Source organism: Panulirus ornatus, chromosome 62, assembly GCF_036320965.1.
Source record: "Panulirus ornatus isolate Po-2019 chromosome 62, ASM3632096v1, whole genome shotgun sequence".
Classification (NCBI taxonomy): Eukaryota; Metazoa; Arthropoda; class Malacostraca; order Decapoda; family Palinuridae; genus Panulirus; species Panulirus ornatus.
The window spans coordinates 5,678,536-5,700,526 of record NC_092285.1 but is presented as its reverse complement, the minus strand read 5'-3'; the positions used below and the strand labels follow the sequence as shown (position 1 = coordinate 5,700,526).

At 39.6% G+C, this 21,991-nt stretch overlaps 1 long non-coding RNA gene across 1 annotated transcript; it reads left to right on the top strand.

Annotated features, from left to right (window-relative positions):
- Positions 1 to 470: 470 nt before the first annotated feature.
- On the top strand, positions 471 to 20,996 carry LOC139745777 (uncharacterized). Its single transcript, XR_011711947.1, has 2 exons — positions 471 to 550; positions 20,239 to 20,996. It is a non-coding gene; the product is annotated as an uncharacterized lncRNA (long non-coding RNA).
- The last annotated feature ends 995 nt before the right edge of the window (positions 20,997 to 21,991 follow it).

Sequence of the window (21,991 nt, the reverse complement as noted above, 5' to 3'; positions counted from 1 at the left end):
ATAAACTTATTTTAGAATTTCAGCCAAGTGAATTAGACGTAGAAAGAGTAGGATATGCTCATTATTCATGACGTAGCAAGATCTGTGGGTGAAGCAAGGATTTAATATGTTAGAAAGTGTGACGATTGCTACGGATGGCGTCACAGCTGGACTGCACTCCAAATGGTTCTTTTTACCACATTGTGAGTTGCTATCTAGAAATATCATCGTCTCCCTTCTTATATAAACAGCATTTCCTAATTACAGATCTCCTCCATGTGGATAATGATAAGTGTTAAAAGGTACTCGTCATTCATTAATGAGAGAAATAATTACTGGATAACCTATATAAGATTATTGTAACTCCTATTTCTCTGTCATTTTATATGAGTTCCTATGGTATATGATTAAGTTATTCTCATGGAAATGTAATATTAATTATACTTGTATTAAATGAAAATTATTTTAGGCCGTAGCCACTGAGTAACTTACGCCCGTAACCCTCTGTTTAGTGTTTACCTATGACAGTAAACAATGTACGCTGAAATACCTGTGCTAGCTACAATTCCAGGTATTTACTTATGTTAGGGTGCTTTTATTTGGTAATCCGTAGATTTGCTAAAGTATAAGTTTAATGACAGTGGAGAAATAGCTTATTTATATGCAAGTAGCGTATATGAGTGGTTTTTTTTTATGTATATATGTATTTTTGGCAATAGTTGCTCGGAGGAGGATTACTAACGCGCTACAGAGGATAGACGTTTGTCAGGATAAATCACCACACAGGCCGTGGTGTAAAGGCTGAAGTTCTAGTTTAGGTCCAGTACGGAAATAGTTTAATTTTAGGCAAGAAACGCATGTGAATAGTTCTTATTGGCAATAGGGGCCGAAGGAGGCGTGCTACTGGAAAGTCACCACCTTACAGGCCCTGGTGTAATGGTTGGACTTTAGCTCATTGTACGCCCTGACCTGACCTGCAGGTTGGGAGACCCCATAGGGAGTGGCCATGCATCATTATTGGCGCTGTTTGTCTTAGGGATAGGTTTGAGGTTGAGGCTAGGTTAAGAGTGAGTATAGGCCTGGATTGCACCCATTGTGCATTGATCTCTCGTGTAGCATTGTCCAGGCTGTCCACTGTGGTACTAATATCATTCAGGATGAAACAAGCAAATTGAAATTATCGCATTTTCCTTATCATTTTTTGGGGAAATGTTAATATTATGATGTCCGGAGATTTACCATTTGAGCCCCGATACGCAAACAAGTTCAAGTACTGAATGGTTTTGTTTTGCAATGCTGGTAGTGTAGTGAGGCAAGGTTAGGGATAATTATTGACCTGGATTGCATCCCTTACTCATTGACCTCCTTGTAGAATTGCCCAGACTGTCCACAGTGGTGCTAGTAGGACTTGGATCCTTAGCAGTAGCAGTGATTGATGACTAAAGAACATGAATTGTAATGATAGTGTGGAGGAAAATGTGGAATTCAAATTGGTAAAACAAGCAAATTAATATTTCCGTATTGTTATTTCAGGGGAATATTTAAATGTAATGGTGTTTGGAGTTTTACAAATCTAATTATGACATGCTAATGATGGTATTGATTTTTTTTACAAGTGTGTTAATAACTTCTTTAACTTTACAGTTTCCATGATATACTAGTTTCACCTTATTTAATTCATTCATTGAAAATATATATCTCCAAATCGTGCTTTGCAACTATTATTAGATATTGCTATAAATTGCACTAGCAAAGTAGAAGAAAGTCTATATCAAGGTAATAGTTATGCAGATCTAAACAAAACGTTTTTTACCTGGTGTCCTTACATTTTGTTGCCGGGAGTTTTGTTCACTAACCTTGTTTGCCATACTCGTTAAATATGTTTACCCTCTCTAACCAAATGCAATCAGTATGATGGAGGAAGTTGATTGATTGCATTTTTGATTTATTTCAAGCATGATATTAAATTCATAGTGTCTTTAGTAGCCTCTCCTCAGTTGAACACCATCTGTCTAGTGCTTCTACAAATATCTTACTTCTGAGACACAGTTAGTTAATGATGCTCTCACTAGTCCCTTTTTCATTTCTAAGTCTAAGCTCCACCCGCAATTCTGGTTCAGAGGTGGTGTTTATGCTTATTCCAACATAAACACACTTGTTGCACATCTTAAGGACCTTGAGTCTCCAAGCTTTGATGTTATGTTGCTCAGGGTCTATCTCCTTACTATCACACTTTTCCTGTTTCTTTTGCTCTCCTAATTCAACAAATTTTATATCCTTCTTCAATTATCTAACTTCTACCATGAGACTGTAACATCCTCTTACCCACAAACCGAGATACCCTACCTCAGGGATTTCATCGTTCACCATAGGGAATGGTTGAATTCCTCCCAAACAGATAGTGGAGGGATCGAAGCCCTCATGTTCTCCATTCTCAGTGATTTAGAACAAATTGTCTCCCACCTGACCACTGTGACCACTCTCCTGATATTCTGGATTTGTTTTTCACCTCTAGTCCATCCCGCTGTACATGCACAATCTTGCCCCCGATTGGTTCATTTGTTCACACTGTCATAAATTTATCTATTCTAACAGCACCTCCCCCTGTAGCAGCCCCTTCTAAGTATAAATGCTGGCACCTTAACAAAGCTGACTGGAATAAGTTATGAAACTTCTTTTCTGCCTTTCCTTGGGTAGATTATTGTCTCTTATGTGATTCATCTGTCCCTGCCAAATGCTTAGCAATGGTTATTCTTGCTATAATGGAAGCATTTATCCCCTCTTCCTCCAAGATGACCTCTTCTTCCAATCCATGGTTCAACCGTTCTCGTTCTGAGGGCATTTAGACAAGGGATCAGGCATATAGGCTTGGAAAATCTCTCCTTCCTCTGGTTATCTTTCAGTTTTTATCACTGCCCATAATTGCTGTAAGCACATTATCCATGATGAAAAGTGTTCCTTTATTCAAAGGAAGTATGCTAACCTCTCTTTTCATCCACTGATATGCCTTTCTGGTCTCCAGCTAAGGGCATCTTTAACAACTTCTATCGCTCTACCTTTCCTTCACTTTTCTGTCCTGATGGTACTATAGCTGTCTCTCCCATTGACAAAGCCACTCTCTTTGGTTCCCATTTCTCCTCTAACTCTACCTTGATTGAGTAACATTCCTTCACCCCCTGATACTCCTTTTACTTATCCTATGCCTCTTCCTTTACTCTCTTTTTGGACTGTCCAAAAAGCTCTTCTTTCTCTGGACACAAGGAAGGTTTTTGGTCCTGGTAACATCCATCCCTGTGAACTTGCACCTGTTACATTTCTGCTTAGAATCCAAAACTTTTCCTTCTCCTTGGAAACATGCATTGATACATCCCATCCCTAAGGTTGATGACTGTTCTGACTCCTCTAACTATCATCCTATTGCTTTGACATCCACCATTTCCAAAGTCTTTGAATCCATCATCAACTCCCATATCCTTAAACTCCTCAAAAATCACAGTCTTCTCCCTGATCACCGGTATGGCTTCCATAAGGCGAGATCCACTGGTGATGTTCTCTTCTATCCTATTAATGTCTGATCATTATCTCTGAAAGATTTTGGGGAGTCATCTATTGTTGCACTTGCCATATCTAAGGCTTTTGAGGGTTTGGCATCAGGGTCTCATCTCTTAAGCTCCCCTCTTTTGACTTCCCTCCTTCACTTTCTTCCTTCGTATCCAGTTTCCTCTCTGGCTGATCTGTCTCTGTGGTTGTTGATGGATCAATCTCCCCCTTTTCTCCATCAACAGCAATGTCTGTTAAGGTTCTGTCCTGTCCCTCACACTTTTTCTCCTTTTTTCAATAATTTCCTCTCCACAAATAATCCAATGCACTCATATGCTGGTAACTCAACACTGCATTCATTCACATCTTCCAGTTCTGCTCCTTCTTCTCTCACTTGTTCTGTATCTCATCTTAACATAGGGGTTGATATAATCTTTCTAGATTTAATGCCTCCAAGACCCAATTTCTACCCGTCTCTCTATCGAAAATTTCTCACAATTCTTACTTCTCCTTTTGACGCAATGAACATACTTAATATTACTGTAACATCCTCTCTTTCTTGGAAATCCTACCTTACAACAGTACAGGAATAGCTAAGCCTGCCTTTAAGAAACTGGGTGTCCTGTTTAGACCTTGAAACTTCTCGTCTGAGCAGTTGCTTCATCTATACAAGGGATTGATTAGTCCTCGTATGAAGTACTGCTCTCACATTTGGAACTGCTCTAGCGCTGTGTCCTTACTTGACAGTTGCTGTGTCGCATGATGATTGTGAGGCCTTTGGCACCTCAAGGGTGGGCTGTTTCGAAAACTGTTTCCGTCCCTACACATCTTTCCCAATAGATATGACTTGCACATTTCAAAAGACAGGTCTTTCATGTCCTCAAAAATTCATAAATACTTTCCCATGTCTTTTCTTCTTCACTTCATAATTCTCTTTTTATTTTAAGTGAGGTCCAGCCTTGATGTGTACTTTTGTATGTGATGAGCTTCAACATGAAAAATAATAATAACACTTGACAGCACTTAACTCACGCATTCATTCTTCGTAACTGTAGATTTTCCTGCATTGAGTACTATGTGCTAGCCCTGCCTTTTGGCAAAATGGTATGGCAGTAGATAAAAGTAGTAGGTATGAATGTTTAGGCAGGAGCATTGGGTAGAGTAGGTAAGAATGTTTAGGCAGGAGCATTGGGTAGAAGTAATAGTTAAGAGCACTAGATAGAAGTAGTCATTAGGAATATTAGGTAGGAGCCTCTGCAAACATTGCACTAGACTTGCCCTCTGCCAGAGGCCTATTAAAGGTGAGGCACCAAAGGCTTAGAAGTTGCACTAGAGTTCTTTAGTTATGGAGACCTTGTTGCCATTGCCACCCCTTTGAGGAAGTTTCAGTTGGAATAGACTTTAGAGATATAGATAGATATATACTTAGATAGTAGATATAGCTCTTGCCATTGGTGAAGTTAGGTGAGCTTTTGATAGGTTTAGTTTACTGTAGAAGTGTTTCACTTTTACCACATATTTTCTCAATAACATAGCCATCCTTACTATCACTTAACAATTAATTGCAGTAAAAAAAAGGTATATTACCACTTTACTACCCATTCATCGAACATAAGATTTCCCTATGCAAAGAGATACAGAAATATAAAGAATTATAGTAAAGAGTGTGAATAAGCTGAGATACTTCAAAGTGTGGGGTAAATTTAAACATTGGCAGGAAAATCCATTTTTTTGTTGTGTAATGCTCACTCACAAGCTAAGCTCATCTAAAATAAAGGCCGTGCAATGTTGCTTTCATATGAATAAGATTGTTACCTGAAAAAAAAAAGCAGATGTGCTAAGGTGGATGAAAAGTGTTGTAGTAAAATTTCACATGACATGCGGTTTTTACATATGTTACCACTGATGTCATTTATAGAGTGTAAGTTCAACTTTTTGTTTGCATTATTTCAATTGAATGTTGACTAAACTTGTGCTGAAAGACAGTTGGGGATGAATGGTGACAACCTTGCCATGTGTTTGTGTGTGTCTGTGTATTTTTCTCTTTTTTTAAATGTTTAGATTTTTGTGTAATTTTTTGTATCATGTGACTTGTTGCCCAATTACTTCAAGTGGAACAGTGCCATTCACCAGTGGCTTTAAAGAGTTGCCTTTTTATCACTCAGAAATTACATATTTGAAGTCACAGGGTAACTAAAGTATATGCTACTTACCTAGCCATTCTCCTTATTGCGAGAGTGTTCTGAGCATAGAAGTAGATAGCTATTATTATATATCATTGTTAGTTGCTATAACTTGTTGTATTTTGATTTATGATGATTGCTGTAGTTTAAATTATTATTATTAATATTATTATTATTCATTTTATTTTATTATACTTTGTCGCTGTCTCCCACGTTAGCGAGGTAAGGTAATATTATTATTATTATCATTTACTTATTTACCTATTTTTTATTATACTTAATTGCTTTTTCCCATGTCAGCAAGGTAGTGTCGAGAAATGGACAAAGAATGGCCCTTCACTCTTGTACACATATATGTATACATAAATCCCCATATACACACATATTCATACATATGCATACACAGACATATACATATATACACATGTACATTTTCATGCTTACCTTCATCCATTCCTGACAGTACCTCACCCCACAGGAAACAGCATCGCTACCCCCAGCTTCAGCGAGGTTGCACCGGGAAAACAGACAAAAAAGGCTACATTTGTTCCCACTCAATCTCAACCTGTCATGTGTAATGCATTGAATCCACAGCTCCCTATCCACATCCAGACCCAACATACTGTTCCATGGTTTACCCCAGATGTTTCACATATCCTGGTTCAGTCCATTGACAGCACGTTGACCCCCCCCCCCCCCCTTATTCTATTCCTTGCACGCCTCTCACCCTCCTGTATGTTTAGGTCCCAATTGTTTGAAGTCTTTTTCTCTCCATCCTTCCACCTCCAATTTGTTCTCCCACTTCTTGTTCCGTCCACCTCTGACACATATATCCTGTGTCAATCTTTCCTCACTCATTCTCTCCATGTGTCCAAACCATTTTAACACACCCTCTTCTGTTCTCTCAACCACACTCTTTTTATTTCCACATGTCTCTCTTACCCTTTCATTACTTACTTGATCAAATCACCACACACCACATATTGTCCTCAAACATTTCATTTCCAACACGTCCACCCTCCTCTGTACACCCCTATCTATATCCTATGCCTCACAACCATATAACATTGTTGGAACTACTATTCCTTCAAACATACCCATTTTTTCTCTCCGAGGTAGCTTTCTCTCCTTCCACACATTTTTCATTGCTCCCAGAGCCTTTGCCCCTCCTCCATCCTGTGACTCACTTCCGCCTCCATGGTTCCATTCACTGCTAAGTCCACTCCGAGATACCTAAAACACTTCACATCCTTCAATTTTTTTCCATTCAAACTTACATCCCAGTTAACCTGACCCTCAACCATAGTGAACCTAATAACCTTCTTCTTATTCACATTTTCTCAACTTTCTCCTTTCACACACTTTTCCAAACCTAGTCACCAACTTCTGCAGTTTCTCACTTGAATCAGCCACTAGAGCTGTATCATTGGCGAACAACAATTGACTCACTTCCCAGGCGCTCTCATCCTCAACAGACTGTGTACTCGCCCCTCTCTCCAAAACTCTTGCATTTACCTCCCTAACCACCCCATTCATAAACAAGTTAAACAACCATGCCACAGCCCAACATTCACTGGGAACCAATCACTCTTCTCGTCCTACTTGTGCACATGCCTTACATCCTTGGTAAAAGTTTGTCACAGCTTCTAGCAACTTACCTCCCACACTATATACTCTTGAGACCTTCTACAAAGCATCTCTGTCAACCCTATCATATGCCCTTTCCAGATCCAGAAATGCTACATACATATCCATCTGCTTTTCTAAGTATTTCTCACACACATTCTTCAAAGCAAACACCTGATCCACACATCCTCTACCACTTCTGAAACCACACTGCTCTTCCCCAATTTGATGCTCTGTACATGCCTTCACCCTGTCATTCAATACCCTCCCATATAATTTGCCAGGAATACTCGACAAACTTATGCCTCTGTAGTTTGAACACTCACCTATATCCCCTTTGTCTTTGTACTGTCGCACTATGCATGCATTCAGACAATCCTCAGGCACTTCACCATGATCCATACATACAATGAATATCCTTACCAACCAATCAACAACACAGTCACCCCTTTTTTTAATAAATTCTGCTGCAGTACCATTCACATCTGCCACCTTGCCAGGTTTCATCTTCCACAAAGCTTTCACTGCCTTTTCTCTCTTAACTAAACCATTCTCAGTGACCCTCTCACTTCATATACCACCCTGACCAAAACATGCTATATCTGCCACTCTGTCATCAAACACATTCAGCAAACCTTCAAAATACTCACTTCATCACTACCTGTTATTACTTCCCCACTTTCCCCCTTCACAGATGTTCCCATTTGTTTTCTTGTCTTATGCTTATTATTTACCTTCTTCCAAAACATCTTTTTACTTTCCCTAAAGTTTCATGATACTCTCTCACCCCAATTCTCATTTGCCCTCTTTTTCACCCCTTGCATCTTTCTCTTGACCTCCTGCCACTTTCTTTTATACATCTCCCAATCATTTGCATTCCTTCCTTGCTAGTATCATCCAAATGCCTCTCTTTTCTCTTTCACTAACAACTTTCCATCTTCATCCCACTGCTTACTACCCTTTCTAATCTGCCCACCTCCCATCTTTCTCATGCCACATGCATCTTCTGCACATGCCATTGCTGCTTCCCTAAAATATACCCCATTCCTCACCCACTCCCCTCATGTCATTTGCTCTCACCTTTTACCATTTAACACTCAATCTCTCTGGTAATTCTTCACACAAGTCTCCTTTCCAAGCTCTCTTACTCTCACCACTCTCTTCTCCCCTACGTTCTCTTCTCTTTTATGAAAACCTCTACAAATGTTCACCTTCACCTCTATCAGCATGTTAACATCCAAAAGCCTCCCTTCTAGATGCCTATCAATCAATATGTAGTCGAATGATGCCCTTTGACCATCTCTCCTACTCACATACGTATGCTTATATATATCTCTCCTTTTAAACCAAGTATTCCCAGTCACCAGTCTTTTTTTCAGCACACAAATCCACAAGCTCTTCACCATTTCCATTCACAACACTTAATACCCCATGTACACCAATTATACCCTCAACTCCCACATTACTCTCCTCTGCATTGAAATCATCCGTCACTAAAGCCTGGTCTCATGCATCAAAGCTGCTGACACACTCACTCAGCTGCTCTCAAAACACTTGCCTCATGATCTTTCTTCTCACAACCAGTTGCATAAGCACCAATGTTCTCCCAACTCTCTCCTTCCATTTTCAGTTTTACCCTCAACAATCTAGAATTTACTCTCCTACACTCCATCACATATCCTCGCAACTCCTGCTTCAGGAGTAGTGCTACTCCTTCCTTAGCTCTAGTCCTCTCACCAACACCTGACTTTACTCCCAAGACTTTTCCAAACCACACTTCCCCTTTACCCTTCAGCATTCAGAACCAGAACATCCAGGTTTCTTTCCTCATACATACTACCTATCTCTCCTTTCTTCTCATCTTGGTTGCATCCAAACACATTCAGACACCCCACAATTTTAAAGGACAAAGAAAAGATACGTGAAGCAGTGAAAGGCTTGGCAAATATGAAGTCTATGATAATGACAAAGCAATGACAGGGGCTCATCCATGAAATAGAAAAGTTGTTGATGCTTTGGATGGGAGATCAGATTCAAAAACTTGTATCATTAAGCTCACTAACAATTCAAGCAAAGGCTAGAAGGCTTTTTGAGACTTTGAAGGAGTGAGTGGGAGAGGATTACATTGAAAATTTTACAGCAAGTTATGGTTCGATAGATTAAAAGAAGATATAGCTCACACATTTTTTGAGTCACAGGTGAAGCAGCAAGTACTGACAAAGGAACTGTGGAAAAGTCCACCGAAAGTTTGGATGAATCAATCCATGAACTAAAAAATCTTAAAAGATAAAAAGAATACAGAATCATATAATAAAGCAGGTTAATAAAAAGTGAGATAATCTTGATAGAAATTGAGTAGGATAAGTAAATGCTGTATGAGTATACAAATTCTACATGCCACGCTGATACATCCTACTTATCTCCAATACGAGATCTGACCGGTCAGCTGGAACGGAATTCAGATATATGTCAGGGAGCACTTGTGTGTGTATATATATATTTTATTGTGTATTATACTTGATTGCCATTTCCTGCATCAGCAAGGTAGTGCAAGGAAACACGAAGAAAGACCCATCTACTCGCATACACACATATATAAATACATGCTCATACGAGCACATATACATACATATATATATAAACATATTTATGTATGCATACATTTACATACACATACATAGCCATATACATATATACACATGTACATGTTCATATTTGCTTGCCTTCATCCATTCTCGGTGCCACCCCACCCAATGGGAAACAGCATTTGTCACTCCCAGCGTCAGTGGGGTAGCGCCAAGAAAACAGACAAAAAAGGCAACATTCATTCACTCTCAGTCTCTAGATTTCATGTGCAATGCACCAAAACTATAACTCCCTGTCCATGTCCAGGCCCCACAGACCTTTCCTTGGTTTACCACAGACATTTCAAATGCCCTGATTCAATCCGTTGACAGCCTGTCGACCCTTTTATACCACATCTTTTCAGTTCACTCTATTCTTTGCACAACATTCACCTACCTGCATATTCAGGCCCTGATCGCTCAAAACTTTTTTACTCATACTTCCACCTCCAATTTGGTCTCCTGCTTCTCTTGGTTCCTTCCACCTCTGACATTGTGAAGTTTTCCTCACTCGTTCCCTCCATATCTCAAAACCATTTCAATACACCCTCCTCTGCTCTCTTAACCACACTCTTTTTTATTACCACACATCTCATTACTTAATCAAACCACCTCACACCACATGTCATGTGCAAACATTTTATTTCCAACATATTCGCCTTCCTCCTAACAACTCTATCTATAGCCCATTCTCCGCAACCATACAATATTGTTGGAACTACTCTTCTTCAGACATGCCATTTTTGCTCTCCAAGATAACGTTCTCTCTTTCCACACATTCTTCATTGCTCCCAGAACCTTCAACCCCTCCCCACCCTATGACTCACTTCCACTTCCATGGTTACATCTGCTGCTAAGTCCACTCCCAGATATCTAAACCGCTTCACTTCCTCCAGTTTTTCTCCATTCAAACTTCCATGGTTACATCTGCTGCTAAGTCCACTCCCAGATATCTAAAATGCTTCAGTTCCTCCAGCTTTTCTCCATTAAAACCTGCGTCCCAATTAACTTGTCCCTCAACCCTACTGATTATCAACCTTGCTCTTATTCACATTTACTCTCAACTTTCTCCTTTCACACACTATTCCAAACTCAGTCACCTACTTCTGCAGTTTCTTACCCCAGTGCTGTATCACCAGCAAACAACAACTGACTCACTTACCAGGCCCTCTCATCTCCAACAGACTTGCATACTTGTCCCTTTCTCCAAAACTCTTGCATTTGCCTCCCTAACCACCCTCTCCATAAACAAATTAAACAACCATGGTGACATCATACACCCCTGCCACACACACCATATACTCTTATGACCTTCCACAGAGCATCTCTATCAACCCTATCATATGCTCTTTCCAGATCCATGAATGCCACATAGAAATCCATCTGTTTTTCTAAATATTTCTCACATTCTCAAAAGCATACACCTAAGCCACACATCCTGTACCACTTCTGAAACCACACTGCTCCTCCCCAGTCTGATGCTCTGTACATGCCTTCACCCTCTCAGTCAATATCCTCCCATACAAGTTTCCAGGTATACTCAACAAACGTATGCCTCTTTAGTTTGAACACTCACCTTTATCCCTTTGCCTTTGTACATTGGCACTATACATGCATTCTGCCAATCCCAGGCATTTCACCTTGGTCTATACATGCACTGTTTATCCTTACCAACCAGTCAACAAAACAGCCACCCCTTTTCTTAATAAGTTCAACTGCAATATCATCCAAGGCTTTCACCACCTTTCTTCATCGAACCACTCTCCCTGACTGTCTCACTTCACACACCACTCTGATGTAAACACCTTACATCTGCCACTCTATCATCAAACACATTCAACAAACCTTCAAAATACTCACTCTGTCCTCTCCTCAGTTCATCACTACCTGTTATCTTTTCCCTCCTTGCCCCCTTCAACGATGTTCCCATTTGTTCTCGTCTTATGCACATTATTTACCTCCTTCCAAAACAACTTCATACTCTCCCTAAAGTTTAAAGATGCTCTCTCACCCCAACTTTCATTTGTCCTCTGTTTCAACACTCACACCTTCCTTTTGACCTCCTGTCGCCTTCTCTTATACATCTTTTGGTCATTTGCACTCCTTCCTTGCAAGTATCATCCAAATGCCTCTTTTTTTCTCTTTCACTAACATCTTTACTTTTCACCCCACTACTCACTACCACCTTCCATCTTTCTCAGCCACATGTATCTCTTACACATGACATCACTGCTTCCCTAATTCCTTTCCATTCCTCACCCACTCCCCTCACATCATTTGTTCTCACCTTTTGCTATTCTACACTCAATTTCTCCCAGTACTTCCTCACACAAGTCTCCTTTCCAAGCTCGCTCACTCTCCTCACTCTCTTCTCAACATTTTCTCTTCTTTTTTGAAAGCCTCTACAAATCTTCACCTTTGCCTGCACAAGATAGTTATAAGACATCCCACTTCTCACAGCACATTAACATCCAAAAGTCTATCTTTTTCATGCTTTTCAATTAACATGTTTATTTATTTATTTTGCTTTGTAGCTGTCTCCCGTGTTAGCGAGGTAGCGCAAGGAGACAGATGAAAGAATGGCCCAACCCACCCACATACGCATGTATATACATACACGTCCACACACGCAAATATACATACCTGTACATCTCAATGTGCACATATATATACACACACAGACATATACATATATACACATGTACGTAATTCATACTGTCTGCCTTTATTTATTCCCATCGCCACCTCGCCACACATGGAATAACAACCCCCTCCCCCCTCATGTTTGTGAGGTAGCACTAGGAAAAGACAACAAAGGCCCCATTCATTCACACTCAGTCTCTAGCTGTCATGTAATAATGCACCAAAATTACAGCTCCCTTTCCACATCCAGGCCCCACAGAACTTTCCATGGTTTACCCCAGACGCTTCACATGCCCTGGTTCAATCCATTGACAGCACGTCGACCCCGTTATACCACATCATTCCAATTCACTCTATTCCTTGCACGCCTCTCACCCTCCTGCATGTTCAGGCCCCGATCTCTCAAAATCTTTTTCACTCCATCTTTCCTCCTCCAATTTGGTCTCCAACTTCTCTTCGTTCCCTACACCTCTGACACATATATCCTCTTGGTCAATCTTTCCTCACTCATTCTCTCCATGTGACCAGACCATTTCAAAACACCCTCTTCTGCTCTCAAAACCACACTCTTTTTATTTCCACACATCTCTCTTACCCTTACATTACTTACTCAATCAAACCACCTCACACCACATATTGTCCTCAAAAATCTCATTTCCAGCACATCCACCCTCCTGCACACAGCTCTGTCCAAAGGCCCACAGCCTCTCAGCCATACAACATTGTTGGAACCACTGTTCCTTCAAACATACCCATTTTTGCTTTCCGAGATAATGTTCTCGACTTCCATACATTCTTCAAGTCTCCCAGAATTTTCACCCCCTCCCCCACCCTATGATTCACTTCTGCTTCCATGGTTCCATCCGCTGCCAGATCCACTCCCAGATATCTAAAACACTTTACTTCCTCCAGTTTTTCTCCATTCAAACTTACCTCCCAATTGACTTGACCCTCAACCCTACTGTACCTAATAACCTTGCTCTTATTCACATTTACTCTTAACTTTTCTTCTTTCACACTCTTTACCAAACTCAGTCACCAGCTTCTGCAGTTTCTCACATGAATCATCCACCAGCGCTGTATCATCAGTGAACAACAACTGACTCACTTCCCAAGCTCTCTCGTCCACAACAGACTGCATTCTTGCCCCTCTTTCCAAAACTCTTGCATTCACCTCCCGAACAACCCCATCCATAAACAAATTAAACAACCATGGAGACATCACACACCCCTGCCGCAAACCTACATTCACTGAGAACCAATCACTTTCCTCTCTTCCTACACGACACATGCCTTACATCCTCGATAAAAACTTTTCACTGCTTCTAACAACTTGCCTCCCACACCATATATTCTTAGTACCTTCCACAGAGCATCACTATCAACTCTATCATATGCCTTCTCCAGATCCATAAATGCTACATACAAATCCATTTGCTTTTCTAAGTATTTCTCACATACATTCTTCAAAGCAAACACCTGATCCACACATCCTCTACCACTTCTGAAACCACACTGCTCTTCCCCAATCTGATGCTCTGTACATGCCTTCACCCTCTCAATCAATACCCTCCCATATAATTTACCAGGAATACTCAATTAACATGTAATCAAATAATCTAATCTAATGATGCCCTTTGCCCCACTTTATCTTCCTATTTTCTTTCACTACCACTTCTCTTTTTACCCAGACTCTCTCACTTTGCTTACCTCTATATCCAAAATGCCCCACATCTGCCACCCTATCTATGAACATGTTCAACAGTCTTTCCAAATACTCACCCTGTTTCTTTTTCCTTTGTGTCATCCTGTTACCACTGCCCTAGCTACCCTCTTCAATGGTACTCTCATTCGTTTTCCTGTTTTATCTCATTGTTTACCTCCTTCCAAACCATCTTCCTGCTCTCCCCGAGGTTTAATGATACTCACTCACCCCAACTCAGCTTCCCTCTTTTTCAATCCCTGCATCTTCCTCCTGACGTTTTACTGCTTGTTCTTACACATCTCCTAGTTACTCACTCTTCTCTACTGCTAGTAATCCCCATTCACCCTTTTTCTCCTTTATCATCAAGTCAACTTCCTCATCCCGTCTCTTTTTACCTTTCTCACATTCCCATCTCCCAACTTTTGCATGTCATACTATTCTCACTCGTATAAGCACTGCTTTCCTAAATACCCCCTATTCCATATCCACTCCCTTTCATTCATTTGCTCTTACTTTTTGCCATTCTACACTCAACATCCAGGATGTCTTTACACAAGTCTCTTTCCTAAGCTCAACCACTTTAACCATCCTATTTTTACTAAAGCCTCCACAAAACTTCACCCTCGTCTCTATCAGGTAATGATCAGACATCCCACCAACTACCCCTTTCAGCACATTTATACTGGAGAATGTCTCTTTGTCTGTTTATCAATTAGTACATAATACAGTAATGGCCACTTACTGTCTGCCCAACTCATCCACATTTTTTTTTCATACATATTTGCCATTTCCTACGTAAGCAAGGTAGCGTCAAGACAGAGGAAAAAATCCTCACTTAGCCCCCTTCTATGTTTTCTCTTTTGGAAAATTAAAACATGAGGGGAGGAAATCCAGCCCTCATCTCTCCCACCCCTTTTAGTCACCTTCTACAACATGCAGGGAATACATGGGCAGTATTCTTACTCCCTTATCCCGTATATGTTTATGTACATTCATATTTTTAAACCATGCATTCCCAGTCACCAGTCCCTGATACTCAATCCCTCACATTAAAATTGCTGATAGACTTACTCAGCCCCTTCCAAATATTCACCTTTCTTTCTCACTCCTCTCATTTCCAGGTGCATAAACACTAATGATCACCAACTTTTCCTAATCCATATTCATTTTTACCCATACCAGTTTAGGGCTCACTTTCCTTCACCCTTTTACACATTCTCACACCCCTGTCAACTGAAGGGCTACCAATTCTTTAGCTTTTTCCCTTACACTAACCCCTGACTTTACCCCTAAGACATTCCCAAGCCATTTTTATCGCTTTCCCATTAGCTTAGTATCAGTCAGAGCTAGAACATCCAGAACTCCCTAGCTCTCCCTTCTCATCCTGTTTACATCCACTCACATTCAGATGTTACTGCCTTAGCCTCTGAAGAGGATGAGCATTCCTTGCTTGGCTCTTTCTTCTGTTGCAACTTCTAGAAACTGAGATACATGAAGGGAAGGGTTTCTAGCTCCCTGCCCCCACCCTTTTTTTGTCACCTTCGATGACACTTAGAGAATACTTAGAAAGTTTTCTTTTCCTTTTTCTTCATGAATACATAGTATATGCAAAAACCTTATCTTCCTCCCCATACATTTTCAAAGGCAATATCATACTTACATTTAATTACTTTGGCATCTCTTCTTTGACTTTGATTACCATCTAAAGACTTCTGGGAATGGAATTGGCAAGGTTCCTGAAGTATTCTAGGTCCTTGTTTTGGGTCCGTAGGGTCTTTATCTCCTGAATGAGGTGAGGCACTGATGAGGTGTTGCAGGAAGTAACAGCCTGATTATTCATTCTACGTGCCCAGTGCACCTAGAAATCTCACTTGTGCCCTTAGTTTCTTGCCTCCATGTGAGAATTCGGGCTTTCTTCTCCTTTGAAAGGTAAGAGCCAACCATCTTGTAGCACAAGTGGAAGAAATGCAGTGCCCAGAAGCAAAATTCCCAAGATGAAGTGGCAACCAGGAAGAATGAAGAAAGGACATTATTCCCTAAGGCACACTGGGGCAGGTTGATGGTGTTCACAGTGATAGAGACACTAGTCCCAGCAACCATGTACCATGATTAACCCTGAGAGCATCATGTGCATGTATCCACAATATATCTTAGCCGTGTATTGCCTTTGAAAATATATGGTGGGGAGACTGTATTGTGCAGCACTGTATATTTACAGTGCCCACCAATGAAGTTGGCACGAGTGGGCCCACACCAATGAATTAGGCACAAATCACTTTACCCCACCTAAAATAGTGCTGGTGTCTGCTAGTGAATGGCACCCTCTGGCAAGCAGTGTCACCTACATGACATGCCAGCATAACACATGAATCTGTCTCGGTAGCAGTTTAGCTGTTGTGTGATGAAATTGCCTCTATAGTTGCACTTTAAAAGGGAAATAAACCACTTAAGGAAATTTCTGATACTGCTGGTGTGAGCTTGAGATCAGTACAACGATGGGTAAAGAAACTTAATGATAGAAGCAGCACTGCTGAACCGACCTATGTGAAATGCCCTGGGAAGGCCATAAAAACCTCTCCATGTACTCTGAATGTTTGTAAGCGTCAAGTGGGTACAGATCCATACTTGAATTCAAAAGAATCAATAAAGAAAAAATGTTAGACTGCTTATTGATGTATTGGTAAGGACAGTGCAGTGCTGCTTCCACAAGGACCTTAAGTACTGGAGATTCAGACTGCGTCCCAGATCACTTGTAACCCATAGGCAACAGAAGTGTTGATTTTTGCAATAAATATGTAACATGGGGTATGGATAAGTTCTGAAGTACCTTGGAAGTAAGGAGTCCACCTTTTCTGTAACAGGTGGCCATGGCAGTGTGTATGTACAGATGGCCAGGCTGTGATCCATTTAATCCCAAGTACACTGCAAGCACTGTAAAGTAATGTATTTCACTTATGGTATGGGATTATTCAGTTATCATGATATTCAGGACCTTGTAATGTTGCCAGAGAATGAAACTATGAACATGGTTATCTCAAGCTACTGTGTGACTTTTCCAGATTCATTCAGTGAGTGCAAAACCGAAGTGCTTGTGCAGGATGGGCACCTTGCCACACTGCCAAACTAGTCACTGATCAGGTGAATTCATTGGGTTTAAATCCAATAGAAAACTTGTAGGCACTTTTGAAAAAGAAATTATGTAATAGGGATACTTCACTTCTGGAGCTAGAGCAGGCAATTCATGAAGTTTGGGGAAAGATATACCATGAACTCCTTCAGAACCTTACTTATTCACTTCCTGGACATTTCAAGAAGTGTATAAAGAGGAAAGGTGAACCAATAAAGCACTTGTTTGTATTAAATGCACAGATTTCATGGTTTTATTTCATGTTTATCCTTGAATTGTTTTGCTGCAGCCCCCTTGCTCCAAATTCATTGGCGGGCATTGTATGTGATAAATTTTGTCTCCACAGGAACATTGGGATATCTGGTGTTGGATAATGTTTTCCCTGACATGATGGTACAGGGATTGTCTCCCTGTGGATGATTTCATTATTTTTAGCCTTATGATTTTGTTCATTATCATTTGTTTTCCTATTATGATAGAAAGTATAAAGAGTAATACCCTAAACCTGAAAGCAACTCAGGAAGGTAGTTACAGTATCATCAAGTATAGATATATTTAATTATATTAAAAAGGCACCAAATGAAAATAAATGAATGCCTAGTGAGGGAACTTGAATGGTTATTTATTCTTATTGCAGGGGAATTAAATAATCTTCATAAAGTGACTGCAGAAACATATAGAAAAACACTAGAGGCTTCAATTGACCTTTCTTCGTCTGCTTCTTGAACTACCTTGCTAATGTGGGAAATAGTGATCAAGCATAAAAAAATTATGAATTAAAGAGAGGTATTTGAGAGAAACTGGGGCATCCAACAAGCAAACTGTCAAGATTGATATGTGCTAGCCTTGCCATCATATAATAGGGAGATAGGAAGATATTCATGACATAGGATGGAATAGGCACATGGTTACTGATAGCGTGAAAAGTGTTCCATTCACAGCTGCATTGAAACAAATGTCTTATCAGCCAACTTCCAGCAATTTTTCTTCACTTAAAGTGTCACAATCTTCAAATAACAAGTATTTTGGAAGAAAGATGAAAACAGATAGGAAGTGAAAGCTTTTTCTGTACATTTGGATAACTGACACATTACTTTGAATCATTTAGTAATGCCGATTTGATGAGAATGCTTATGATAGACCAAGTTAATACTCAAGCTAGTTATTCATTAGAGATTTGAATAAATTAGTATTAGAGATATTGTATGCCATCATGATTACATCACCATGGGGAAGTTGAATCTTGACACAATGATGTCAAGATGTGAAAACATGGTTGTGCTGTTGACACATCAGACTATGCAGCTATCACTAAACATATTTATCCACCATAAACATGTATGCTTCCTACAAGAGGTTAGACAGTAAAAAGAGCTCCAGAAACACTGTTACAGAACTGGAAACTGTCTTGTCAAAAGTAAGTGAATGCACATATCCCCATTAGGGATTTAGTCGTATTATGAACTTAATTGCTGGAGTGCCAACTGTACTTAAAAAAATGCATGTAATGACCAGAGCTGCAACACAAAATAATCTGTAATGGACATTGTGTTAGGACAAAGAAGTGAATGAACTTTGTGTGAGAATAACGTTTGGAAAGGATACTTTTTATGTCAAGTAGGGAAATGGTCTTTGTTCAGGTAAGGAGAGGAATGGACCCAACTTTACCGAAGATGCATGACAGAAGTGATCTTAGAATTGTATATAGGTTGTTTACAAAAAATGCAAGTTATATCTGCTAATTATAACAAAATCTCATCTTAGTGGATTGGACCTGTGCATGGTGTCAGCACTGATGGTTAGGGTCTGACCTCTTTATGGGTTAGGGTCTGACCTCTTTACACATGATGTTAAGGGTTTCAAATGTATCTATATATATTTGATTAACATTTGATGTTAAAGTTTTTAATTCTTAATACTTTATTTGTAAGGGTCTAACCTCTATATATTGTTTTGCTCTGATATTTACCATAACGCATGAACCTTGCAATCTCATCATTACATATTCTTGACACTTGATCTTATTTTCTCAGTATCATCAAGACTGGTTGTTTGTATTGACATTTGTCATAAACATTTGATATTTTGGGTTTGATATCTATACTCTGTTGGTTTATGATCTGGCATTTGTTGCTTGACCTGTGTTTTATATGTAGACAACACTTGATGGTAAGTTTCTGACATGCATTTACCTCAAAAAATTATATCTTAAAGGTTTAGTCTTTATATGTCATAAACTCACAATATTTAGGTGCTAATATTTATGTAACATTAACACTTGAGCCTAAGGGTCTTATCCTTGTATATCGCCAGAATTTATCTTAACGGTTCTTCCATCTATGTAATGTTTAGTATTTGATGTTAATATCATTTTTACGTATTAACTATCTGATTTTAAGAATCTCATCATTATATGACATCATGCATTAAAGACCTCAAATCTGTATTTCATCAGCACTTGTTTTTAAATTTTGACTGAAGTAGCATAAACAAAAGCATCCTTCATTCATGTTAGATGACAGGTTGAACAGAAGGTACACCAGAAAGAAGTGTAGTAAGGATTAACTTAAGCTCCTTAAGTGTTTGTAGATCTAGCTCTTGAAAATGGGAAGGTATAAGGAGAGGGAAAGAGAATATTGCTGCACTGTATGAGAAAAGAAGGCTTCATAACATTCAACCCTCATCTTGGTATATGTTAAGCATTTCATGTAAAGGTCTTGTGGTAACCTGTTGGCAGCCCTTGATATAAAGGTTCCCTTTTGTATCATCTTCAACTTGTAATGCTAATATTATCTCTTCTGTTGTTGGCAGCTTTCTGTGTTCAGCACAAGAACTTGATATGTGCCTCCAAGCTTTCCTGAGTGACACACTGCCACGAGAATCAAATACATCAGTCGAGTCAGTATGAAGAGTCTTACAACAAGAACATACAGCAATTACAGTTAGCTATAAAAAGCAGAAGTATCATCAGTGAGAAAGGAATATGATGATTAGGGCCAGAGTAGTAGTAGAAATCACTGAAGAATATCAGAAGAGTATATAGCAATAGTAACAAAAGATGCAACATGAGCAGTATTGATAGCAGCAGTAAAGTGACAGAAGTATGAAATGAATTTTTGGCAGTAAGTACAGCCAAAAAAATATGGGAAAGAGATGTTAATGTTAATGAGGAGGACCATGGTTAATGTTTAGCACAGTCAAACTCTTCTTGTCACAATTTATTTATCAATATTGTTATCGTTAGCTATAACTCTTTTACCATTAGCTATATCTCTTTATGACTATTATCAGTGATTGGTGAAGTCAAGCTGTTCATAATCATATGGCACTGAAAGGTTTTTTGCAGTTTGTATATTTTCTTAGAGGTCCTTTCACTGTACTGTAAACTCAAATGACCACAAGTAATGAGCATATTTTTTTATGAATTGCTGCTGGTTTTAAGATAAATTTCTGTCAAATGTCTCAATAAGAATTCTGAACTAGCACATCATGCAAGTAAAAGTCTAAGATGTAAATTCATATGTGAGCAGTGGGTATTTGTTGATGTTAGAACTAATCATAGAATTACAAGTCAGTTGTTGTCATCAGTGGTTGAAGGCAGACTTGCATAGTAAGAAAGAAACCAATCAACTGGGATATGCTTGCTGAACAGAGGGAGCTTGAGTGGGAAGGAACTGTAATCCAGGGTAACTGGTATGTCTGTCTGTTTATGGTGGGCTTGAGGATGTAGTTTTTTACTTTGGATCAGAGGGAAGGGAAGAGGACCTATCCTCATATAACCTTACTGGGGAAGACACATGAGACCAAAGGCTGTTGCAGTGTCCTCCACACAATGGGTTGTGAGTCATTCATTTTGATGTAGTTTTTCTATGTTAGCTGAGATGGCACTTGGTGTGGATGAACTGCTGGGTTGACTGTGGTCTGACTGCCGCAATCAGGATTCAAAGCTATGCACTCGACCCTGAGCGGCCCACAAATGTGTCATGGTCAGGAACCACGACACGAAGGGAGTGACCTGGAGTAGGTTGGGTCCAGAAAAGTGAACCATTTGCTGATGTAGTTCTTCATTTCCTACAAACCATACCAACCAGGACCATTCAGTTCATCTCCAGCATACTGTACACTCTGAGTATTTGAGGCTATTTTGGCTGAACTGTGGGGAAGCAGTATTGTTATTTCACAGAAAAGAACAATAAAGGGCAGAGAGATGGCTCATTCACTACAAAAGTTTTTATAAAGAATGTTATCAGGAAAAGGCATATGTTCACACAAGAGTAAAAAATCTCAAGCATTTGCCCTTCAAAGATTCATTATCCAACTTATTAATCTTAGGAGGTTCATAAAAGTTCCCAAAAGTGAGAAACTATGTGAATACTCATTGTCCTGGAAGACTTAATTCAGGAGAGATGGGTAGTGTAGCACATGACCATTCATACCAGAAAGAAGCCATATGAATGTTCATAAACCCAAACTCATTTAATGCAGCACATGATTGTTCATGTAAGGAAGATTATATCTGAATATTGACAATGCCAGGAGATCTTTTTGAAAAGAGTCATTTAGT